Consider the following 23,965-nt stretch of genomic DNA (forward strand, 5'->3'; position numbering starts at 1 on the left):
AAGGCATAATTGATAGTACAGTGGTACCTCGGGTTAAGTACTTAATTCGTTCCGGAGGTCTGTTCTTAACCTGAAACTGTTCTTAACCTGAAGCACCACTTTAGCTAATGGGGCCTCCTGCTGCTGCACCACCGGAGCACGATTTCTGTTCTCATCCTGAAGCAAAGTTCTTAACCTGAAGCACTATTTCTAGGTTAGCAGTCTGTAACCTGAAGCGTATGTAACCCGAGGTACCACTGTACTGTACAGTCTGAATACTTTCAGAAAAATACAGAACTCACTGTTTAAGAAAGGATCCCCCAAAGCCCATAGAAGCAGGCAGACCCCACACTAGATAATGTTGCTGTGAAAAGCTGCTAGAATGCTCCCTGTGGCTAGGTGCTATGGCATCATCTCTTGGAGGGAAGCGCTTTACAAAAGGAAAGGAACACTGGCCACATGGCAAAATGAGACAGTACAGAAGAGACAACTGTTTGGATAATTAGTTTAACAAATGAGACATGCAACAGCTAACAGAAATGGGGTTCTAGACAACCAGCCATGCTTTCCACCAGGATGCTATAAACCGTATGAGGTTGAATTGGGACGTTCCATTCCCTGTTCTCAGTTTTGTATTTCTTTTCCTGCTGCCACTCAACATTTCTTGGCTACTGTGCATGCTCAGTCCTTACTGTGCAGTATTGGGGGGGGTACCCCTTAGGTGCGTGTGTGACTTTTCTGTACTTCTGCAACCCTTGGAATTTCTCCAAGCATAGCGTAACACCACTTCTTGTTTAGGGCTCAGTTTGTCGGCACTCACCACTATTAGAGGGGGTGGGGAGAGAAACACGCCAGCAGCATCTTAAAATATACACATATTAATATACACATATTATATTAGTATGTATTCCAGACATTTCTTTTTTTGTTAAAAATTGCATGCAGGTGAGGCAGTTTGATTGCCTCCGTTGTCTCTCAGGTGTTGTGTGTGTTTCTAAAGGCTGCCAAAAGCCACCTTCTAAGAGCTTGATAGGCAATGTCTACACACACACACACACACACACTGTCATATGCTAGATAAAAGGCACCTCATGAGAAGAGAAGACTCCCTGGAAAAGACCCTGGTGTTGGGAAAGATTGTGGGCACAAGGAGAAGGGGATGACAGAGGATGAGATGATTGGACAGTGTTCTTGAAGCTACTAACATGAGTTTGACCAAACTGCGGGAGGCAGTGGAAGACAGGAGTGCCTGGCGTGCTGTGGTCCATGGGGTCACGAAGAGTCAGACACGACTAAACGACTAAACAACAGCAAGATAAAAGGCATATAGGCCACAATCAAGGCTTCTTACAGGATGTATCCTCTGCTTCCAGACTTTTCAAACCCCTCAGCTTGAATGAAAGTGAGATTTAACAGGACCTAACTATGCTGGGTTGGAACCAAATACGTTAGGTTAATAGTAATGCAACTGAAATTTATAGCAAGCAATCAATATGGAGTCCCCAAATAACTTTTGTGTGGTCTACAGGCTCTTATTACAATCCACAGAATCACATTTTTAAAAATAAAAAATAAATAAATGCAAACCTCTAGCTATTATTATGAAAACACATTTGGGAAACGAAACTGCAGAAATACTAAAGGATCACTAACAAGAAGGCAAATTGGGGGGGGGGGGGACTTACCTTCATTGTGATTTCCAACTGCCCTAATTTTTAAAACTACCATTTGCTTCATTGCATGTTTCATTGAAAATTCCTAGTGAAATAAAAGCTGTATGCATTTCAGGAGACTTTGTTCAATATTTTCCAGGGAATCGTGCCTCAAGTTCATATATCACAATGCAAATTTGTCCAGTTTGAAAGAAAGCAATTCAGAATGACAGTAGTAGAATAAGCTCAATGTGTTCACAAGCTGTAGCGTGGCATCCCCTAAGTTCTTGATAATGACATGCAAATTACATTAATAATGCAGAACTAAAATATATGCATTAGCTTTGGCCCTCAGGCTTGCGGGATATTTCTGATGTGGCCCTCAGGAGCAAACACTTGGCCCCATTCTTAATTTTCGTAGATTAGAGAATGTTAGACCAATATCAATAGTGTAGTAAGAAATCTGAGTTTCTTCACTGTCATCTATTCTCCTATAGCTTGATTATTCCTATTTTTAAAATTATAACGTAGCATTAGGAATTTAGGGAAGGGTCATTTTGTTTTCCTCGATGCCACAAAAATGGCACATCAAGATTTGACAAAGCAGCATGGGAGGGAGGAGGCAGTCTTGATTTTTCCCTTTATGCTGTATTAGAATGAAATGTTGGTATCTGAATATCATGACTAACAAAGAGAGACCTACTCAGAGATTTAATTGGATGGGCGGAGATAATAAATGTACCGCATAGGGTACGGTTATTGTTGCCACTAGTATTACAGCAAAAAATGTATAATTTCTTTAACAGATAGATATAAATTCAGTGTTGGTTGTACTTTATGAGTTAGTACAAGGCATTATGAATGCAAACACGGTTAACAATACAAAAGAATATATTGGCTATAATTAATAATAATCTTGCCATAATGAAATACCATACACGTGGACAAACACAGAGGTTGGAGGAAGGAAAAATAAAGTTTTTTCCCTACCAGCTTTTCAGTTGGTATAAATTCATGATATGGGGTACTGTGTTGTTAGTTTCAGAATTGCTTTTTTTAAATGTAATTACCTTTGAATGCTTCTATTTCAAAATGCATGTTGGTCTCATAAATACTTAGTAAGGGAAATGTTCCTCTTATATAAATAAAGCTACAGTTACATAATTGTAAGCCACCATGAGCTACCCTTAAAATACTCTAGGTTCAAATAAAATAAAATAGACCATGTATGTAAGTATCGCTCTTCTAACATTAATGAAAGCAATGCACAGCTTTTTGTTGAAAGAAGTGCAACTGCACATGACCTGAAAGACCAGTCTCTTTCCCCTGTATAATCCTATAAGATCACTTAGATCATCTAAGGACATTTTGCTCATGCCACCACAACCTCTAAGGAATATCATAGGCCAGTGACCTGAAAACAGACAATTTAAGGTTTTGTTAGTAGGGTAAAAAGCCATAAACAACTTGGGATCATGATACCTAAGAGATCACCTTTTCCTTACTGCCCCTTCTGATGGTAAAACATGTTCCAGATTCATCTAACGGTTGCTCTCTCTGTGAATCTTTCTGACTTCTCAAGAGTTGGACAGACTTCAATCAATTTGTGTTTTTAACACTGGCTCAAAATACTCAAATTTTTCAGGGGATGCTGATATCATTTACGGTTGTCCACTGATGTTTGTGTATTTTGCTGGACTTGTTTTGCTGTATTTTTCATTTCCATATATTTCTGTTTAGTTTATACCACTCTAAGAGTTTTCTGAATAAGCAGCGTTTAATTTTTTTAAAAAACAACAACAATTCAACTAATGCATTATGCATTATACCCAGGGTCACATTTACACTACGGCATTCATGCCTGCCCCTTCCTCTCCACTGTACACACACGCTTACCCATGATGTAACATCAGAGAGGTAGGGAACAATCAGGAAAGGCCTGGGAATGTGAGCCTCATGAAAATTGCCTCTGCCCTGTTTTCTCGCAATCCCTCTACCACTGCAATCCTCTATCTCACATCCCAGTCCCTCAGGAGAGGCTTTTTTGTGGGCTTGGCAGACTTCAGTGGGGAGAAAAAGAAGGGGAATTTCTCTTGCATCAGCCCTATACTGAATACAACCCTATAAACCTGATTTAATACTTCATGTTTGATATCTTCCTGCGGACCAGTTTTTTTGTTTGTTTGTTTGTTTTAAGATTGCAAGATTAAAAACTACATACCACTTTCAGTGCAGTCCTATGTGTGTCTACTCAGAAGTAAGCACCACTCTGTTCAATTTGGCTTTCCCCCAGGTGAGTATAGAACTGAAACCTCAATGTTTCAACATTTCAGAATTCCCTACAGAAACAAGATGAATCTGCTCAGGAGTATCATGCTATCAATAATTCTTGAAAAAGCAATGTGACCTTTTCTGAGGCCAGGTGTAGTGCAGTGGTAAAGAATGTGAGATGTGAAATTCCTCATTCATCTCTCACCTCAGTTGGCCTTAAGCAAATCACTTTCTCTCAGTCTCAGCTCCCTATCTGCATTATGGAAATAGCACTCTGTTCCCTTACAGAGTTTTATAAATGAATGAGATAATGCATGTGAATCATTTTAGAACACTAAGCAAGTGCCATATAAATTCTGTTTCTTTATATATTCTGAAGTGTTAAAAGGACTACGTTTTGCTAATGTGTTATGAGGCAAAATATTTTGTAATATGCTGCACATTATCATGAAACAATGGCGATATTATACACTTCACCTTGGCAGATGGAGAGTTAAAAATGGGTTGTGTCCAACACTTCTGTTCTGCTCACACAACGGAGGTCCTCCTTGCCCAATGGAATTCCCTACTTGGAATCTTCCTCAAAATCTCAAAATCTGCTCCAAAGGTGGGGCAAGCATCTGGGGCGGCATGAAGGAAGGGGAAGCAGAACTCTGCTTGTATAGTATTGAATACAACCCAGTGTATTTTGGTTCAACAATAAATATGTTTTATTATTTTAAAGATGGTTATATTGATAGACCTCTGTCTGGAAAAACCTCTGTAAAGCACGGATTTCTCCTGTTTCCCAATACAGTCTCTAGAATAGATAAAATTATTTTGTGGAACTAATCACACTGAATTCAATGTAAATGCTCCTACTGACTTCAGTTAGTTAGGTTTTCACTCCTAGTTGTCATCGAAATGCAGCCCATTTATATGAGGTTAGCTAATTAATGAACTCCTAGTAGATGATTAATTTGACAGCATTTTTTAATTTTCACCTTAAAACCATGACAATTATGTACATTAATTAGGGATGCAACTATAGTTTGGTATCATGCAGTCTTGATACTATAAACAGATCACATCAATTCTTTCATAAATAGACAATAATGTTTAATTACCTGGAAATTAACAAAAGACTAACAGTGCATCCTTATTCTACAAATATGTAAATAATATATTATTTTATACTGGACAAAAATAGTTTCTCAGAAATCGTGGAGACCAGTGCAGCATAGCCTATACTGATTTGTAACTATTTTACAAAACAAAAAAAATATTAAATAAACCCAGCCCCGTAGTTAATTAGCGTCAATTAAACGAAACCCATATACAATACCGTACTATGTAGATGAACTTTAAATGTACAAAGTTGCATGCAGAAAATAATAATAAATCCAGTTTATGGCATCATAAAAAATATTCTGCCTGCACACTTGCCGTGATGCCTCTCTACATTGATCAGTGATTTATTTGCAAAATTCTAAGAGTGGGAAGCCATACAGAGGTAGTGAAACTGCAGACTGAGGTAAATAGTATGGCATAATATATTTAGCTACACTAATTCAAAGCAGAGGGGAAAGCATAAAAGGAAGAGGAAAATACACTCCCCTTACATCACCATTTAAGGGCTAGAAGCAAATAATTCAGAAGGATAAGATTTCCCTAGCTTCCCCTCTACCCTATCCTTTACACATAAATCCACTGATAACAGAAATACAAGTTAATAAACATTTAACATGGTTTGTTTTCAGTCACAGTTCAATGAATTAGGTTTCAATTCTTCAACTGAAATTCACTGCCATTGACTCATGATTTTGTGTTTTATATTTTTGATCAAGTACTTTCTTGTAGGTTTTCAAAGCACTCTCCTTGTTACTTTCCGCGAAGGCTTTGCCAATTTGCAGAGTTTAAAGCACAATGATCTTCACTGGAGTTGCGTGTGTTGTGTTTGTAAGGACTGTGAAGCACAACTGGAGAAATATTAGCAAATCCCTATTCTGTTAAGTTAAAGGAATTGGTTCTAGTCTCCACGGTCATAAAAATTATATCTGTTTGGTTATGTTTAACAGGAACTTGGGGGGAAGAATGAAGCATGATTCAAACTAAGATTCTTCTCCGCTGTTACACAGACTCAATGGATGAAGCTACACCATTCCACACCATCTCTTCCCCATTATCTCTCTCCATCAATGGATGGATGCTATGTTATACTGTTTGAGTTCAAAACCCAATTCAGGATATTTTGATACTTAACTTCCTTTCCAACCCATCAAAAGTTTTGCATCCCTCCAGATAATACAAACACCACTGTGTTTCTCAAAGTTTCTGGCTATGTAGCAGCTGTTTATTATTATAAACAATAATAGCAGCAACAAGTGGTCAGAAAGGAGAACTATCAACATCAATCCAAAACAAGGCCCAGCAACAGGCAGCCAAAAACAACAGAAAAGTATTTTTCTATCTAAACTCACTAAATTTTTCTGACAAAAAATCTGGAAGAAACTATAGTTTATGATCTGTGAAGACAGAGAAGCAGCATTCTGAAATTAAGGCTACCCATTAAATTCAAAGAAGCTGTAACATTCTGAAATAAAGAAGCTGGCAGAGTTTACATAGCATATCAAACTATGGTTAAGGAATCTTAATTATGGTTTCTCGTGAGATCAGAACTGACAACTATGACTTTCAAGTCAGTAGCAAACCTGAATCAGTAACCAAGGTTTGTAGTGCATTTGCAAACCATAATGGCAAATGTTTGGTTTGCAGCTAAAGCAGGAATAAAATCTTTAATTTTCATGCATGAAGAATCATGAGAAAACCATCCGATCATGATAACAAACCATGGTTTAGCATTATGTATGGATGCAGCTTATCTTTATCTCTGCTTCTTAGTTACGGTTTCTTTCATACCAGTCCTACAGATTAATAGACAGTGGAAAGCACTCCCAATCAAATCCCCAGGATAACATTTTTCATGTACTCAATGCTATTCTTACTAGCTGGGCTAGATCCCTCCATCCCCTTACAGAGATCATCAGTTCCAGCTGCCATGTAAGGTAAGGCCATCTCCTGGCAGGGCAGGGGACTTTGTGACAGGAGTGGCAAGAAGTCAGCAGATTTTAGCTAGGTGCCCAAAGGCCCCACCTTGTAAACAACTTTCAGGTGATCCAGAAGGCTGGATCACCAGGCTATTTCTCAGGGGCATGAGAACAGCAGTCAGTTACCATTGAAGCTGGTCATTGTAAGAAACTTGAAACATTAAGAATTTGGAGACAGAACCTGCTTTCCCTCCCACTCCCATTTTCCTTTTCTGCCATGCCTTTTTTTAATTGTGAGCCTGAGGACAGGGGCTGTGTTATTCCTATTAATTTCTAAGCCACAATGGGGGCTCTTCCAGATGAGGATAGAAATGCTTTGAATGTATGTGTAAATGAATGAAATTCTGTGCTGTACAACAGGTTTAAAGAGAACTACAACGCTGTGATGTATCACAAATAATGCTAGGGCAAACCATGGCTTAGTGTGAATGCATGAGTACATAGTGTCCCATAGAGGACATTTCAGCTGCTTTGCTTCTCCTCTGGTCCTGGTGCCGCTGTGCTGTAGTAAGCTAAACTATGCTTGGCTTGGTGTGTAATTGACTCTGGGTTTATGGTTTGTCTCCTTCAGACAAACCACAAGCTGTAAACTAAGAATAAACTTTGATTAACGGTTTATAATGTGTATGGGTTTGGACAACACACTAAGCCAAACCATGGTTGTGGTCACAGTGGTAGGACTTGAGAAACAAAGCTCAACTAAGGTTTTCACAATACATGACTTAACAAACCATTGCTTGCAATCAGCCAGAAAATCAGAATCAGTTTGAAGTGGTTTTGAAAACAATGGTTTGTGCTATAATTTGGCATGATATCTAAATTAATGGACTTCCTGCTATAAATTAGATACTTTTTATCTCTTATGTGCAGACACTTTTTATCTCTTATCATATGCCACAACTATGACACTGGCAAATATCAGCATTCCAGGTACTGTACCTCATTGTGTAATTACAGTAGCACATGTCTACATAAAAACCAGTCCTAGCTGTTTTCTGCTACTAATACTGTTTGCATATTCCTCAACTGCAACTTAGCATTGTGTTTGCGACACTGCACAGTCAAAAGCTCACTTCTAATGCAGTTTTTTGGTGACATAAGGATTTGCTGCTTTGGAGGTGTCCAATATGCCAATGCCACTTTGAAGCTTCTTACAGTTTACAATCTCTAGGAATTTTCACAAACATTCTTCCTTTCATCTGCTGCTCTTTCTGCATCATTCTTAATAAGAGTGTTTCTACTTTCTCCTTCACTATGTGATCCTAGCTAAGGGGAATTAAGAGATAGAGCAAGACTTTAAACAGGAGCTAGAAAAACAAATGTTCCCTGCTTGCAAGACCTACCCTCAGTGCAGTTAAGCCCAGAACAATCAGAGCTGGATTTGACTTATAATGGGCCTTGAACTACATCCATCCTACTACCCAGTCTGATCATTGGTCATAGAATTATAGAATCATAGAACTGTAGAGTTGGAAGGGACCACAATGGCAATCAAGGCCAAACCCCCTGCAATGCAGGAATCTTTTTGCTCCGCGTGGGGCTTGAACCCATGATTCTGAGATTAGGAGTCTCATGCTCTACTAACTACCAGCCCCATGATCCCAGCAGGAACTTATGCTCCAAGCTATGGAGAAACCTTCAAGACCTTTTTTGTGTGCTAATGAGCTGTCCCAAGTATCTTAAGCCACCACCCTTCCCCATCATAAGGCCTATTTTGCTCGAGGAAGTTAGGGGAAACTTGCAGAAAAATTAGGGTGCTTCACTCACTTGGGCTTTTCAAGCATTCCTGTTACATGTTCACTGGAAACCATGACATTTTACCAACATTCAACAAAAACCCTCAGAGTCCAAATGGTTTTAGGTAAGACAGAAATAGGACTTGCACACCACAACCATGGATCACATGGTTAAATATGCTAAAGTCGCTCTTATGTGGTGAGCAAACAAAGCTGACCTGGTCTCACTCTGAAGTCCCACACCATTTGGGTCAGAATGCGCACTGGAATGTATATTCAAGCACACATTCCACTAACTGCAATATCATGAGGATATGCAGAATCTGCGCTCCTATGCATCTAGAACAATGCTTTCTATTTCACCATGCTGCAGCAGTTTCATTGTGACTTCCCAGCAAAACAGGGAATATTTGGTCCAGTCGCTGAAACAACAGGGATGCATCCACACACACACACTTCAAAAAAAATGGGGCTACTTTTTGAGAGGCATTAACACCTTCATTCCGCTCAGCTCTATTTATAGTCCTAATTAGGGGAAGTGAAGACTGTTTTTCATGTGTAAATAGTTTTATTTATTTCCTTTGTCTATATTTCTGGGTTGGAGGTATCGATGTTCTATAGCTGTGCATGATGTCTTCACATTTTTATTCATTGCTATAATGATAAAATTATCATGTATTGCCAATTTATCCCAGTATTTTGTTATCACACTTTGTCTTCACTAGAGGCTATAAGAACATAGAAGTATTTAAATGGCAAGCTCCTATAAATATTTTATTTCCCAGTTAAGTAATGATAAATGGTTTTGTTGGGCTAATATTTAAAATACAGAGGTATCTTCAAATAGCTTTCAGGGTGTAATAAGTTAAAGTTTGAATCTAACACTTGGCAATGTTTCTGTTTAGAACAAAAACATAGTTGGCATTATGTACACTTAAAGGAAACTAGAAACATGCCTTCAGGCATCCTCAAATGTCTTGATAGTTGATGCTACAACATACAGATGACTAAGAAAGCACACAGTCCTAAAGTTGGAATAAATTCCCCTTTGTCTAGCTGCTACATTTTTGAGCAGGACTTTAGCACACCATTATTCTGAATGTTTTTTTGGCTCAAGGCAAAAAATATTGACAAAGTTCCACCTCCAAGACAGTTATTGTCTCTGTATATTTGAGAGCAGCCTTCACAAGTTCACCTGCCAGTACTAAATCCTTGGCTTGGGAGAGGAAAGTAAAAAATTTGTTAGCATTCCAAGCTGTTTTACTGGAGCAGCAACTATAGCAGCAAATCAAATTGTTCTTTCAATTAAACCAGTTCAGTGCTTTCAGAGAAGAGCTGGCCTTCCCTCATTCCAAAAGAAACAACAGTTTATGCCCAGTATGAAGCTTTTACTAGTATCAAGAGCGAAGGGCTTTGGTTTTCTTATTTCTGTGGTCGCTAATTTATAACTCAGCGTAAAAGAAAAACACCCCAGAATATCTAGATAGAACCAGAAATGTTTCTTAGGTATCACAAGTGTTAACCGACCAAAGTTTTCAAATATATGGTTATTTTATATGGCTAAATATCAGCCTATCGCAGGGTTAAGGCCAATATGATGCCATTCATAACCAATATGATGCCATTCGTAACCAGCAAGTAACCAACACCTAGCAAGATGGAAAATGAATGGTGGGCAAATATGGGCCATTGCTGGGAAATATATGGCCTATGACTATAAGCTTGAACCAATGTGAGACCATGTATCAACACCTTTCATAGTGGGGCTGATACGTTGCCCGTCCCCAGCTAATATTATTACTTATGCCCTGCAATAGCCGCACTACTGCAAGTGCCCACCTCAATACTGCCCTCCCCCTTGCTTATCCACATGGTTGGCCCGTTAAAGGCTACCATGACTGCCAGATCTGCTTGCTCATGAATTTAGCCAATGCTGGCACTGTGATATGGAGCAATTCAGCACTTTAGGGGACCCAATAAGCACAGCCTTTCAAGAGGCTTCTGAAATCTGCAGCTGTGCCAGGATGAGGTTGGAAGATGCAGGATATAATGAAGGAAAGAGAAAGATATCATTTTGGTGAGAGAAGAAAATACCGTTTTAGCAGAAGCATACTTATTTCAGTGATGAGGAAAGGGGGGAAATGAGGGAATGCAAGTAAGACATTACAAACTGGGCTATATAAAAAGACTCTAATAGAAATGAAATGAAATGAAAAGCACAAAGGTACTGGTGAGGACTTATGAATTTTGCTGCAAAGAATAGGGCAGTTGGACGGTGAAAGATTATAACCATATTCAGGGAACTAGTTTAGGTTTGTACATGGTCAGTGAGACTGTTGACCTCCGTTTCCTCACACTCAATAGCCCCAGTGGTCATGCAAGAATAGTGATGCAGTTCCCTGTATTCTGACCTGTAACACCAGAATTGCATGTCTGATGAAAAGTCAAGACAAATATTTCCCAGAATAGCAAAACAGTGGGGAGAGGAGATTACAAAGTCTCCCTTGCCATGTTCATTTCGAAAGCTGAAGTGGTATCTAAAGATGTGTGAGTAATGTGTTTATCATTCTCAAGATAGCTTGTCCATAATTTTTGTGCGAAATGTTTACACATCTCCATTCTTGTGGCGTTTGTCATTACAAATACAGGCTAACCCTTGCGTCTTTCCTTTTCCCACTGCTACACCCCCCACCAACTTGCACTTCATTGATATTCTCCCACCCAAAATGCTTCTCTTCACTGATTATATGCCCGATTTCAATTTGAGCAATAGTCCTTTGGATAACAGAGCCTTGTTAAAACATCCATTAAAAGTCTGTACCAGTCATTTAATGGTGGGAAAAATATTCTAATAGAGTTCCATTGGAGTTCCTTCGTTAACTTTTAACATAGTTCTTCCTTACATTATGAAGGTGATAATCTAGGAACATTATACAGGGATATATTACAAATTTCAGACCAGTTTCCCATTCTCCATGGGGTAATAGTTAGGTCAGAGTTTTTTCAAGGCATTATTCCCCCTATTCATTTGTATCACTTTCTCCAAGTATCATTTCAACTATAATTCATCACCTATTGTTTCACTGTAATTTTGAATCCTCTACATACTGCATATAGGTATAAAGCAGCTTTGTATTTAACCACTCACCTGGTAGTCAGAGACATAGAGGTCAAGGAATTATATACAGGCAAGTGAGCAGGCTGGCAGAGGAGAGATGGACTGCTCTATCCCTCCCTTGCATCCAGCACAGAAACCAAGCATAGGATGGAAGACACAAACACCCCGTACTAGAAATGTAGCAGATTTCCTCCTCGGCCAACCCTCAACAGACTAGTAAAATTAAAAATTAAAAATGTGTGAGCTAGTAACTTTCCTAAACTCATTTATGAGGCTCATTTCAAGAGTACAGAATACAATACATCAATTCAGCTGTACAAGATCACTTATCCACCATTTCAAAGTGTTAAATTGCAACTGCAAGATCCCCAAATACTAGTACTGTATTTTACTTGTGGTGGACAGTATCTCATGTCTCATTAAGTGGGGGGGGGGGATTCATTTGGGTAAATTCTTGCCAAATCTTTTTACACAGATTACCTCTCTTTGACTCCAATCTTCCTCTATATGTATATAACAACTAGAGGTCCAGAATGGGAATGTACATCCCTACCTGTATAATAAAGATATTACTAGCCATTTCAAGTGCTATATTTTTTAGGCTATGTCTAAAGAGCTATTGAAGACCCATAGCTCAGGAGAAGGAGCACAGCTCAGTGGTAGTGCATCTGCCTTCTATGTTGAAAGTCTCAGGTTCAATCCCTGGCATTTCCAAAGCTAGGGAAAACTCCTATCTGGAAAAGCCACTAGCAGTCAGTGTAAACAATACTGAGCTAGTTTAGCCATTGATCTAACTCTGTCTTACAAAACCTGGGCAAATATCAGAAGGTGAATGGACAACCATACATGCTGCACATGCAGAAACCTACTTCCATATGCAAATCTGTCTTGCTGGCACATTTATGTTCTATGCAATCATCTTCATTTCATATACAGTACAGGAAATCCTGTCACTGAAATTTCATGTTGCAACTGATTGTTGAAATGGAGGTAGAGTTTACAATAGAATTTCTAACAGAGATTACAGTGGGATTCCTAGATATTAACACATACAGCAGAACAGAAATTTACTCCAATCCTATTCACCGTATCTTCGTGTTTGGTTGTGCTGGAAAGGAAAATAGTACTCTCATACATACTGTATGTCTATCAGACCTGGATAAAGATGCTTTCCTAGGCACAACTACAGTGAATCAGCAATAACTGTAACAGCAAAAGGATTAAAAATCCACTGTATTCTGCCACCTTCTACTCTGATTAATACTACTCATATATGTGTGTGTACCCACACGAATATTCCAATTTAACTGAGAGCTCAGCATCCACACAGTGTGACCCTAAAAACACATTTATAGGCCTATCCTAGTATTAATTCCTTTGTTTCATTAAGTTTGTCCATCACTAGAGGATAAAGGGACATGAAAGTTCAAACTTACTTTATGATTACACCAGTACAGCACCAACAAACAAAACAAATATGTTTATAAAGCCTATTATCTACTTATGCTCAGCTGTGATTTGAGGATGAGTTAGTATCAACATACTGGAGACCAGAATGCGATGAACATGCCTTTACAAAGCAAATATTTGCTAAGGATGAACTTGAAACATTTTTTAGGAGAATAGTAACAACATTCTGGCAGTCAAACTGAACTAAACCCAAACTGAATCAAACCTTCCTTTTCCTTTATTGTGTAAGATCTTTGTAAGGCCATTCAAATGCTATTGGACTCCAACTGCCACCAGTCCTAGCTGGCATGGCTGATGATATCATGGATGATAGCTGAAGTCCAACAACATTTGGAGGGCCACAGGATTCTTATCTCTGGTATAAGAACATAAGAACTCCAACCAAGATCCATCCAGTTTAGGGCATACACACATTTGCCTTTTGCCTCGTTCTTTCCAAGCAGAAGTCCGCACTTTAACGCTCCATGTCCGAGGGTGGGGTTTTTTCTGCCCTGGCTCTCTTATTTCCCTCCACAAGGCAGATGGTGTTTGTTAGCCCGGTGGGGCAGAGGGTGCTGTTCTACAGCACTGGGGAGCAAGTTACAGCAACATATAAAGCAGAAATGTTTTCACTCACCAGTATCACTACAGAACAAACTTTCATGGTCCGTTAGTAAGGTATCTCTACCACTGGACTGGAGTGTTGTCAACAGGCACAGAGTGGAAATCTGGGCATTCCACTGCTGCTGGATTCTTTTTCAGTTGGTGCCATTCCAATTCACATTTGCTTTTTCTTCTTCTTCTTTGGTGATCACTTGTAGCCGAGTAAGATTGTCTTCCATGAGCACGGTTTTAACAAGGAGTCTGTAAGTGACTGTGGAGGCCAATTCTGGATCCACACGTCCTTCCACAGTGGGGACATTGGTTTCCGGGCAGGAGTTGATTACGGTGTGGATTTGCCAAGCGTGCCTTCCTCCTAGCACGTTTCTCCCTTGTGTCCTGAGTTTGAGTGTCTTCAAAGCCCATAACACCTTTGGTAAAAGCTGGAGCACTCGCAGGCCAATGTTTCCCAGTTGTCAGTGTTTATACTACACTTTTTTAGATTTGCCTTGAGACAGTCTTTAAACCTCTTTTGTTGACCACCAGCATGACGCTTTCCATTTTTAAGTTCGGAATAGAGTAGCTGCTTTGGAAGATGATCATCAGGCATCCGCACAACATGACCAGTCCAACGAAGTTGATGTTGCAGAATCATTGCTTCAACACTGGTGATCTTTGCTTCTTCCATTTTTCTTCCATTTGCTTTGCTGTTTCACCAACTCTCAAAATCTTTCTTCATCTCTGACTCTTCCAGATGAGCTAACCCAAACTCCCGGTGTCATTTCCCCCCTCTTTTTCCTGCAGCTGCTGTGTTGTTTCCTCATGTATCCTCTGCATCTCCATCATTTCTTGATGTCACTCTTGATGTTACCACACCAAAGTCAAGATTTTGTCCAGGACAGCTGTGCTCCAACCATAAAGACTGAGACACACGCTCATTTCTCTGTGCTTGATCTCATGTTTCTTCTTTAATAATTAAGTTTGGCATCATTCATTTGCAATGCACCAGATGCAATTTTCTTCATTCTATCCCCAACCCCTCAAAGGGGTCCTAAATCCAACCAAAGATCTTTTGCACTGATTTGATGCTCTGTCAGGTACCTCTTATAACTAATTATGTTCAGACTAATTAGGTTCTGCAATGTTCAGCTTTTAGATGTCACAGGCTGCCAATGAAATGTCATCAACCTGCTCATCTTGAGGGCGTTTGATCTCTATATTACATAGGGCCTTAAGACTTCTGTCTGAAAAAAAACATTTTCTGAGCTGTATCACAGAGTTATTTCTCTGCCACCAAACCTCTATGAAATATTCTTCATCCAGAATAGGAGTCAGTTTGGAGAGTGAACCTAGGCCAGGCCTATGACTCTCACTATCTGCATCCAGCATCTTTCTAAACATCACCACCCTCCAGACATCTCGTAGAGGAGGCATGCAAGAAAGGGCCTCAGATGATGATTGCAGGGTTTGGGTTGGTTCATATGGGGAGAGGTAGACCATGAGATATTGTGGTCCTGAGCTGTTTAAGGCTTCATAGGTCAAAACCAGCGGTTTGATTTAGGCCCGGGGTAAAAATGAAGTCAAATAATAAAAAAGAAGGCAATTTAGAAAATTAACCATGAAATATTGTCCAGTTTATTTCTTCTGGTTACACACTAATATAGTTTGCTAATCTTGCATTGAAAGTTACTAACCATATACTTACCTCTAGATTAGAACCATGATAGACACTAATACCCCTGGAAAATTTATTTCTAAACCAGCCTTGTAGACAAAATATGGTCACCTTTTGGGAGGGTGTGTGTGGTATTTTGCTTCAAGGCTTTTAAACAATTCAAATTACTTCAAATTTGAAACCCGCGAATGGGTGTTAACTCTGGAACTGTCCCTTTCCTGTGTGTTGCTAATTATTAAAGGCACATGGTACAGGAAATGAATAATTACGTTTCGTAGCAATCATACCAGTTAGCTAGGCACATATTCACCTAGAAACCATACTTCTTTTGTTCTGTCTAGCAAGATGCTGAGCAGATACACACATCTGTCAATCAGACATGAAAGTGTGTTGGCACTAGATGAGATATTTAGTGCAGGTCTGTGCTGAGTTGAGACACTTTCAGTGTGTATCCAAGCAAAACGTGCAACTTCATGTTCATCTGCTACAAAAAATGACTTTGGAAAGAAATCCGACCCATTTTGCATAGTTCTGGAGTACTGTCTTTGTTCACGACTCAGATTTAGTCACAAAACTATAGTAGTGAGAAATCTAAAAATGCAAAATGAAGTAAATTGTGCATCCTGTAAGTTTTCCATTATCACATAAGGAACAATAAATGCAGAAAAGTTAACATCAACAGGGTGATATCTAAGTAAACATCCACCCTTCCTTATTTATACCTAAGAACTGGAATTCCTCATGCACACCCTAAATTCTGTGGGGGGGGGGGGAAGTGACTAACCATTATTATTATTATTATTATTATTATTATTATTATTATTAGTCCAATGATTTCACAAAGTGTGGTATATTCTCAGGTTCAAGAAGCTTATGTACCAAATTAAAGCTATCGTGGGCAGAGATGCAGCAAAGGCCTTTCTGCTTATTTGGGGTCTAATTAGTATGACAGGAGCCTTGCTAGATCAGCAGCAAACTCCCAGAAATATAAAATGATACATGCATGTTAAAGCCTTGCAAGTTCTGCCTCATGACATGGCTCTATAGTTCACATTCAGAGGTGTTCCCTGTATCATGCCTTATTTGTCACTTCTCTAGCACTCGCTTTCTTTGCAAGTATGACTGTAACTTTCATTGCTCTAGATCTTGTGTTCTGCTCATTTTACGTATACACTCTAATTATTTTGCTTTTGATACTGTTCACGTTTATGCTTATGTTAGGTTTTGGTTTTGAAAAATTGTGTGTGAACAGCTCAAAGAAGGCTTTACAAATAAAGAGATTTTTAAAAGAAAAAGGGAACTGAAGGATAACAAACCTAAAACAATATTCCAATGGTACTCCACACACAATTAGCAATTTTTTTGGCTGAAACATGCATTGCTGGAGGTACAGGGGAATTAAGGCAGATTTAATACATATCTTTCGGAGCTGTAAAAGAGTAATACTTAAATATATATTTAAATAAAATAAAATAGAAATAGAAAAGTTCAGGAAAGCTGTGCAATTCTTGCAGATTTTTTTTAAATGAAGTGCAGAGAAGAAAGAGGAGGGGGGTGAGAGAGAGAGGGAAGATGACAGAAACTGAAAACCAGGCAGGTATCACTATGGACAACCCTACTGCACTACCACAATTCTAAGAAATATGTTCAGTTCTAATTCAAGTTAGTCTCAAGCTCCCTACATTTATGTAATCTCAACATTAAACGAATTGCAACTAACCAGAATCCTACCAAAGAGAAGGGAACTCATTTGCGATACACACATATCACATATCTTAATTTTTCTAGACAGTTGAAAATAAGTAAACCAACAAAAATGATTTTCTGGCAAAACAGTTTTTGAAAGAAGCATCCTACCCTTCTGTTTCAAAATACAGTGGAAGTTTGGGTTGCGAACATAATCCGTGACGGAGGCACGTCCCCAACCTACAGCGTTCGTAACCTGCAGCGCTGCATCCGCACATGCATGTGATGCGATTTGATGCTTCTGCAAATGCGCAAAGCACAATTTAGCGTTTCTGTGCATGCAGCGAAACCCAGAAGTAACCCTTTCCAATACTTCCGGGTTTCCCATGATCCATAACCTGAAAACGTGTAACCCGAAGCGTCTGTAACCTGAGGTACCACTGTACTTGAATCTTGCTAACAGAAACTTCCACTGCTGCTATATCACAGGAAAGCCAAATACCAACTGTAAGAGATTATCATACTAGCAATATTATTTATTCTCTAGTCATTTGTGGTCTGTAACTGGGCCTGCAGGCAGTAATTTTACTGCACTGGAAGTCAACATGTAAGTAAAATTATCAATGACAAACCATATGCACTGGGAGAGGATATGCTCTCCGACAAGTTAATACAAAGAGTATTAATGGTAACTTAGTTCTGTTGGCCATATATAGGTCCGTTCTCAGATTACTGGTTGAGAGCTGAGCACATTATGCCAAAAGAATGCTACTCAAACACAACACAATGAATATAATTTACAACTTCTAGTAATAAACTGCTTTACTGCTTTGTCATGTAATAATCACTTACAACTAGATTTTGTCATAGTGGTATAACCACCATTAAGTATCCACCTAAGCAGAAGGCTTACGTGAAGTTCACTTCTCTTAGCAAAATAGACCGAGAAAACTAACTTTACCAGAGAAAAACAATAGCCTGCTCTACATACATGCATGAGAGGTCACACACTCTCAGGAAATAAAGTCATCAATTTCTGAAAGTAAATATTCCATTTGGCTGATGTAATTTATCAAATGTTTACAACCAAGTAAATAAAATGATCACAGCAACATGACATTTTGTATCAGAGTTGTGAGCAACTTTTCTCTTTCACATTTTGGTATTTTGATAGCAATGACACATTGTTCTATGTTCTTCGTGATCACTGTTTAGCTATTTTCACCTGTGTTTTCTACTGAATTTGACTTTTGATTGCCTGTCCATTTTCAGTGCTTTCTGCCCTTGACACTATCCAATTTATTTATTTCCATGATCCAAGAAAAACCACAGAATGCTTTGATCATTTGTAGCAAATAAAATTGCAGAGCAAAAGTGCACAGGGTAGTAATCAGACAGCAGAATTTTAAAACAGCTGGACTAGTAATTAATTTTAAAACAGAAGAAGTGGTTAAAGTTCATCAAAGGGGGGGGGGAGCATGTCAATGCTGAGAAACCTTTATCCGTGGAAAAGAAATTTAAAACCTAGGTAAAGCTCATCTCAAACACTCAAATCAGACTCTCAGGCTGTGTCTAGGTGGAAGTTTTCCAATGCCTGTGGCACTAAACAGAAAATGAATATCTAAGGAAGACGTACTAGTGCATGCTTTATTGCTACAATTTCTGATCTGGCCTGTACCCCTTGGATTGATCCTGCTAATCTTTTTGCATCAGAAGGAATCTCCACGTGGCTTGCAGCAGTAAGGCACACCAATTCAGGGCATCTTTTAAATGTCTGGGTTTGGAAGCACCCACAGAATCCTTTCTACCACAACACAGTGAAATACATTTTTTAAAAACCGAAATGCACAAGAAAACATACTGTTACATGGTCTGTTCTTCCACTAGGCATGAGCTATTCCACATGACAGTGATAACAGATTTAGTTTGGATGAGAGAGCATTGGGGGAATTAGACTGTCTTTGTAATGTCTGGGGGGGGGGGCCTCCAAGCTGGTTTTGTTTGGCTTGTTTGTTTGGTGTGTTTGTGTGTGTAATCTGCCATATCATCAGTGCATTACAGGTGGATTTATACTGGACCATCCACACATCTTTCCATTTCATTAGTGTTTCTGTAATGCTTCCGCAATGTTACCACATTATTGCTGTTTGGAGGGACATACCTGCACTACAGTGCAACAAAAGGAGGAGCAAACAAACAAACAAACAAACAAACATGTTACATTTGTAACAGGATTTCAGCAGAAAGCTATGGGACACGCACTGGTTGGAAATGAAGAACTATGTCTGTCCTGTAACGTTTGCAGGCGCAATATTGAAAGCAAGATCGTGTATAGCCATCCCAATATCATCATGCACACAAGTCATTATGAAAGAGGAAGATGCCCGGAGGGGCCCTAATTTATTTGCAATATGCAAGCATACCACTGTAAGATCAACTCTTTACTCGACTGATGGTGACAAAATGACTTTAATTGGAACAAACTCTAACACACACATATAGGACATGGGAAAAGCCCATCAGAAATCTCTCTTCAAATGCCTCAGGGCCCATGCCATATCAAGAGCTCCTGAGCTTTTTGTAAAACCTAGACTGGAAGAGCTCCTGACTCTGGTGAACTGGAATGTACAAAACACAGACAGGGTTCCCTTAACATTACAACCATAAATGGAAGCAAGGAACAGAGTATCTGCCACTCTGCACTAGACCGATCCTGAACTCCAAGACTATGCTTCATCTTCAACCAACACACACCATTTACTTCATTTATCGATCTCTCCTCAAAACTACCAGTTTCTAGTGTCCCCTTGTTTCAATTCTCGGCTATTGACTACAGCACTCCACCGGCTTCGGGGTGAGCCTTCAGGCCTCATAGCTGGTTATCTAACTTGCTCTTGCACAGACTTCTTCAGGCTTACTTTAAGGTTTTCTACAAACTTCTTCTGAAGCTTTTCTAAAGTATTGTGAGGAATCAATTAGTGCCCTGTCACTTTTGATCCAGTGGATACCATGGCTTTTGATCCAGTGGACACCTGCTAATAAAAAGGGAGGGAAGGGCGGTTTTGCCAGTTCTCCTTTCCCCCTCCATATCTCCATGCCACCTTCAACCCTGTTCTGGAAGGTTCCTCAACTCAGTTTTTAGGGGGTCCTGGCAACTGCACAGGGGAGGGAAAATCTCCAAAAGCTGTCTGCTTTCCCCTTCTGTTAGCTGAAGCAGAAGCCCTTCAGGGAGAACAAGATCACCAACTGGTTTCCACCATCTGCTACTATTTCTTACATTCAATCACATCAGTTCTCATTTTCTCTCAAGGGAACACAATCTCACTTTTCACACCAGTGTCACATACTCCCCACTTACCCAAGAGGTTTTAAATTCTAGGGGGACAGCACCACCAGATTGAAATACTTCTCCTTCCTGAGTTCTCATAGTGCTTTATTAAAGCTATCTATCCTAACGAATATCGCCATACCTTTTGAACATACTTCCTCTTTCAGAGTAGCCTGCCTCAAATGGTTGTTGGAAAGATGAAATGAGATAACTAAGGAATTCACGTACAGACTCACCAAATGAAAATATTGTAATTGTGTCTTCTCTTGCTTGATCTTATGCTACATATTATTTTAGAGGTGTGTTTTTTTCATTATTTCCTTTCGTCTACATGCAAATGGTTTCCTTTTCTGTCATAATTTACCAAGTTTAATAAAAACACAGGGATAACTCTGTGTATGCTGCCTTGACTTCTCTGGTGGAACAAATTTGATAAACGAACAAAACGGAAAACAAACGTTTTTCTGTTTGCCCAACGTTGCAGCGGAATTACAGTTACTCTCACATGACAAACGAAGTTTACACGTGTCCAATCTCAAATAGCTGCAGAAAGCTTATACAGAATCATCAGCTATAGTTCAACCCTTTCTTGTATTTTCCTCCTCCCCTTCCTTTCCTACCCAATCTCTGGAGAGAGCTTTGGTCATCCAGAATAGAAACTCATCTCCTTTGTCTGGCATTCCATCTCAAAAATAGTATGCCCCATCTGTTACATAAAACTACTTTCAGGCTGAAAAAAATATTCAGATTGCTTTGGAAATTAGTTCTGTACTCTCAAACAAAACAAAACAAACAAAACAAAACAGATAAAGATGTACAGAGACCTGTTTTGTAAGCTCTGTGATTTCTGTGTTGAAAGACATGCATTTGATAGCAGACAATTCCCAACTCTGGTAGAATTAAAAAGTTGAAAACCAAGAAGGTTGAGCATTGGGCTGAGTGACTGCAACTGGGTTGGAAAAACAAGTTTCAGCTCCTCGCTGAACAAAAATATGGTGAAGAAGAGAAAGTAGAGAAAAAGGAATATCAGCTAGTTCAGTAGAAGCAAACAGTGCCCTCCATATATTGTTAGACCACAACTTGCTTGATCTCCAACCACTTGGCCATGCTGGATTGGCCTGATAGGATTCATAGCTCAGCAACACCTGGCAGGCACCACAATGACTACTCTTTTTTTAAAACAACAATATTTTATTGTTTTGGGGTTTTTTAAATTAATATGGAATGACAATGCCCACACCCAACAGTACTGCCTCCCCACCCCTACCCTCCAAACAGAGGTTCCTTGTGGGAAAACACTGTTCCAAAGTGTGATGTGTGAGCCTGGTGGCTCCTGAGTGAGATGAATCAGATACAAGAGGGAATGATGGAACATGGCTCTTATTAATTTTTATTATATTGATATAGGCTATTTTGGGATCTTATCTTTCTTTCAACTCCTTACTTTAGCTTTGAGCCCTTGAGGACAGGGATTAATATCAGCAGTGCGATTTTTCTAGAAAAATAGGTGCTGGAACTCACCATGAACTTCTCCCTTATTTTCTTAGAATGGCAATGGCGCTCACGTGACAAGAGCTGGAGCTGAGATCCAGTGAGCTCCAGCTGAAAAGAAAGCCTTGAGTATTAGCCATATCATTGAAACCTGACCTACTGTGATCAAGTAGTCTATAAGTCACTCATATAGATATATAGACCAAACTCCAAGCATTATAGAGGTTTGCCTTCAGTGTATTCAGGAATAAACATTATATGCCTTACTGGTGCTAACCACCCCAGTCCAAGACTACAAAAGAGAATTGCTAGCCAGATGAAGCAGTGTTGTGGTTTTCAATGCTTTGAAAGAAAGAAAAAATGAAAACAAAACCCTTCCTCCTTCAAGCAGCAAAATGACAACCAGGAGCCGAGAGCCAAGAAAAAGTTGAAGGGGCTTATAGCAAAAAATAATAAAAATAAAAATACCTCAAGCGGAAATTCTGTGTCACAAACTACAAACCGAGCAGCATCAAATCCATGGTTGCCAACCACCCTTTCATTACTCTTGGGAGTTATATCACACCTGTGACTTCCTCTGCAGTAGAGTTGGAGTGGGAGACCCTGAGACTTCAGGGCACATCCATAGCATCTTTTCAACAAAGGAAGTACGCTTGCACAAACTAGCTCTCACCACATCAGTGGGGAAAGTGGAAAAGCAAAACACACTTTTGCAGGCACCCAAAACTCCTACACACAGTACAGATTGTCACTAGCTTGTCAAGTTAGATTCTGCACAGCTGAAAACATAATGACCTAGGCAACTGCAGCAAGCTTCTGAATACTAGTTACTGGGGAGGGTGATGTTGCAGTCAGGTCCTTCTTGTGAGCTTCCCACTGGAATCTCATTAGAAACTGAGAAAACAGAATACTGGACCAGATAATCCATGGTCTTGTTACCACAAGGCTAAACTTTTCTGCCTACCTAGTTGTCTCATCAATCACACTTATCAAAAATATGGATAGACCACCAGCAAAGCCTGGAAAATATAAAATTATATATTCATAGCAAAGACTAGTAATCTCAATGTCTGGTGAAGCTTTCTAGTTCACTATGGAAAGTGATCACCAGGCCATGCCTTATCATGGGTCCATCATTTATTTGTATGCATGGCACTAGCTTCAACACATGTGCTGTAGATTTTAACTGATCCTTGTTTTATGTAAAGGCTCTAATTACTTTATTTTTCTTACTTTCCATATTTATGCTATGTTTGGTTTTATAAACCTATGTGAAAATAGTATAATAATAATAATTTAAAATTGGTAATTGTTTTAAAGAAGCATAAGGGTTTTATCACCAGTACAACTTTGCATCAGTTTCCTCAAAAGTGTGTATAGTTCCCAAATGTGTTGTGTGGGCTCTTTAAATCCGTATTTCCTACTTCAGCAGAGGCGAGCAAATTGTGTTACACCTACAGCACACATTTAAAGCACATTTAAAACAATTTAATAGTCATGGTTTCCCCACACAGAATCCTACGAACTGTAGTTTACCCCTCACAAAGCTACAATTCCCAGGACTCTTAACAAAATGAAGTCTGAATTTCGGGAGAAGGAAATAATTCCCCTGTCCACAATGCCTTTTGCCCTGGCTGGACCGAGCCAGCAGGTTTTAAGTAATGACAGTTTCTGTGTAAGAGAATCTACCATCACCACCTTTGGAATGCTCTGCCTATATGCAGTCAGCTGAAGCTACGAACCAAAAAGAGAAAAAAATTGTCAAGGCTGCTGAGCCCTTGTCCTGTTTAGCACTGTTGATCAAGACAGAGTGCATCTACTGAAAGCAGTGTTGTAACCAGTAGAATCACTGCAGTAGTGTTTTGGCAAGAACTCTCAGGAGCATGTCACAGGT

The 23,965-nt window shown here is 39.3% G+C and overlaps 1 protein-coding gene across 7 annotated transcripts in view; it reads right to left on the bottom strand.

Moving 5' to 3' along the window:
* The window catches only part of TSHZ1 (teashirt zinc finger homeobox 1), a 79,856-nt gene that overhangs the window by 26,280 nt on the left and 29,611 nt on the right, over positions 1-23,965 (bottom strand). Inside the window, exon 1 of one of the 7 annotated variants that reach the window (XM_081204150.1) lies at positions 13,929-13,985. The exons of the other annotated variants lie outside the window; for them this stretch is intronic. The gene's annotated coding sequence lies outside the window, so the exon portion shown is untranslated. Of the gene's footprint in view, positions 1-13,928; positions 13,986-23,965 lie in introns of those variants that run through there. 7 annotated transcript variants of the gene reach the window in all.

The sequence above is a fragment of the Podarcis bocagei genome, assembly GCF_964188305.1.
Source record: "Podarcis bocagei genome assembly, chromosome: 8".
Lineage (NCBI taxonomy): Eukaryota > Metazoa > Chordata > Lepidosauria > Squamata > Lacertidae > Podarcis > Podarcis bocagei.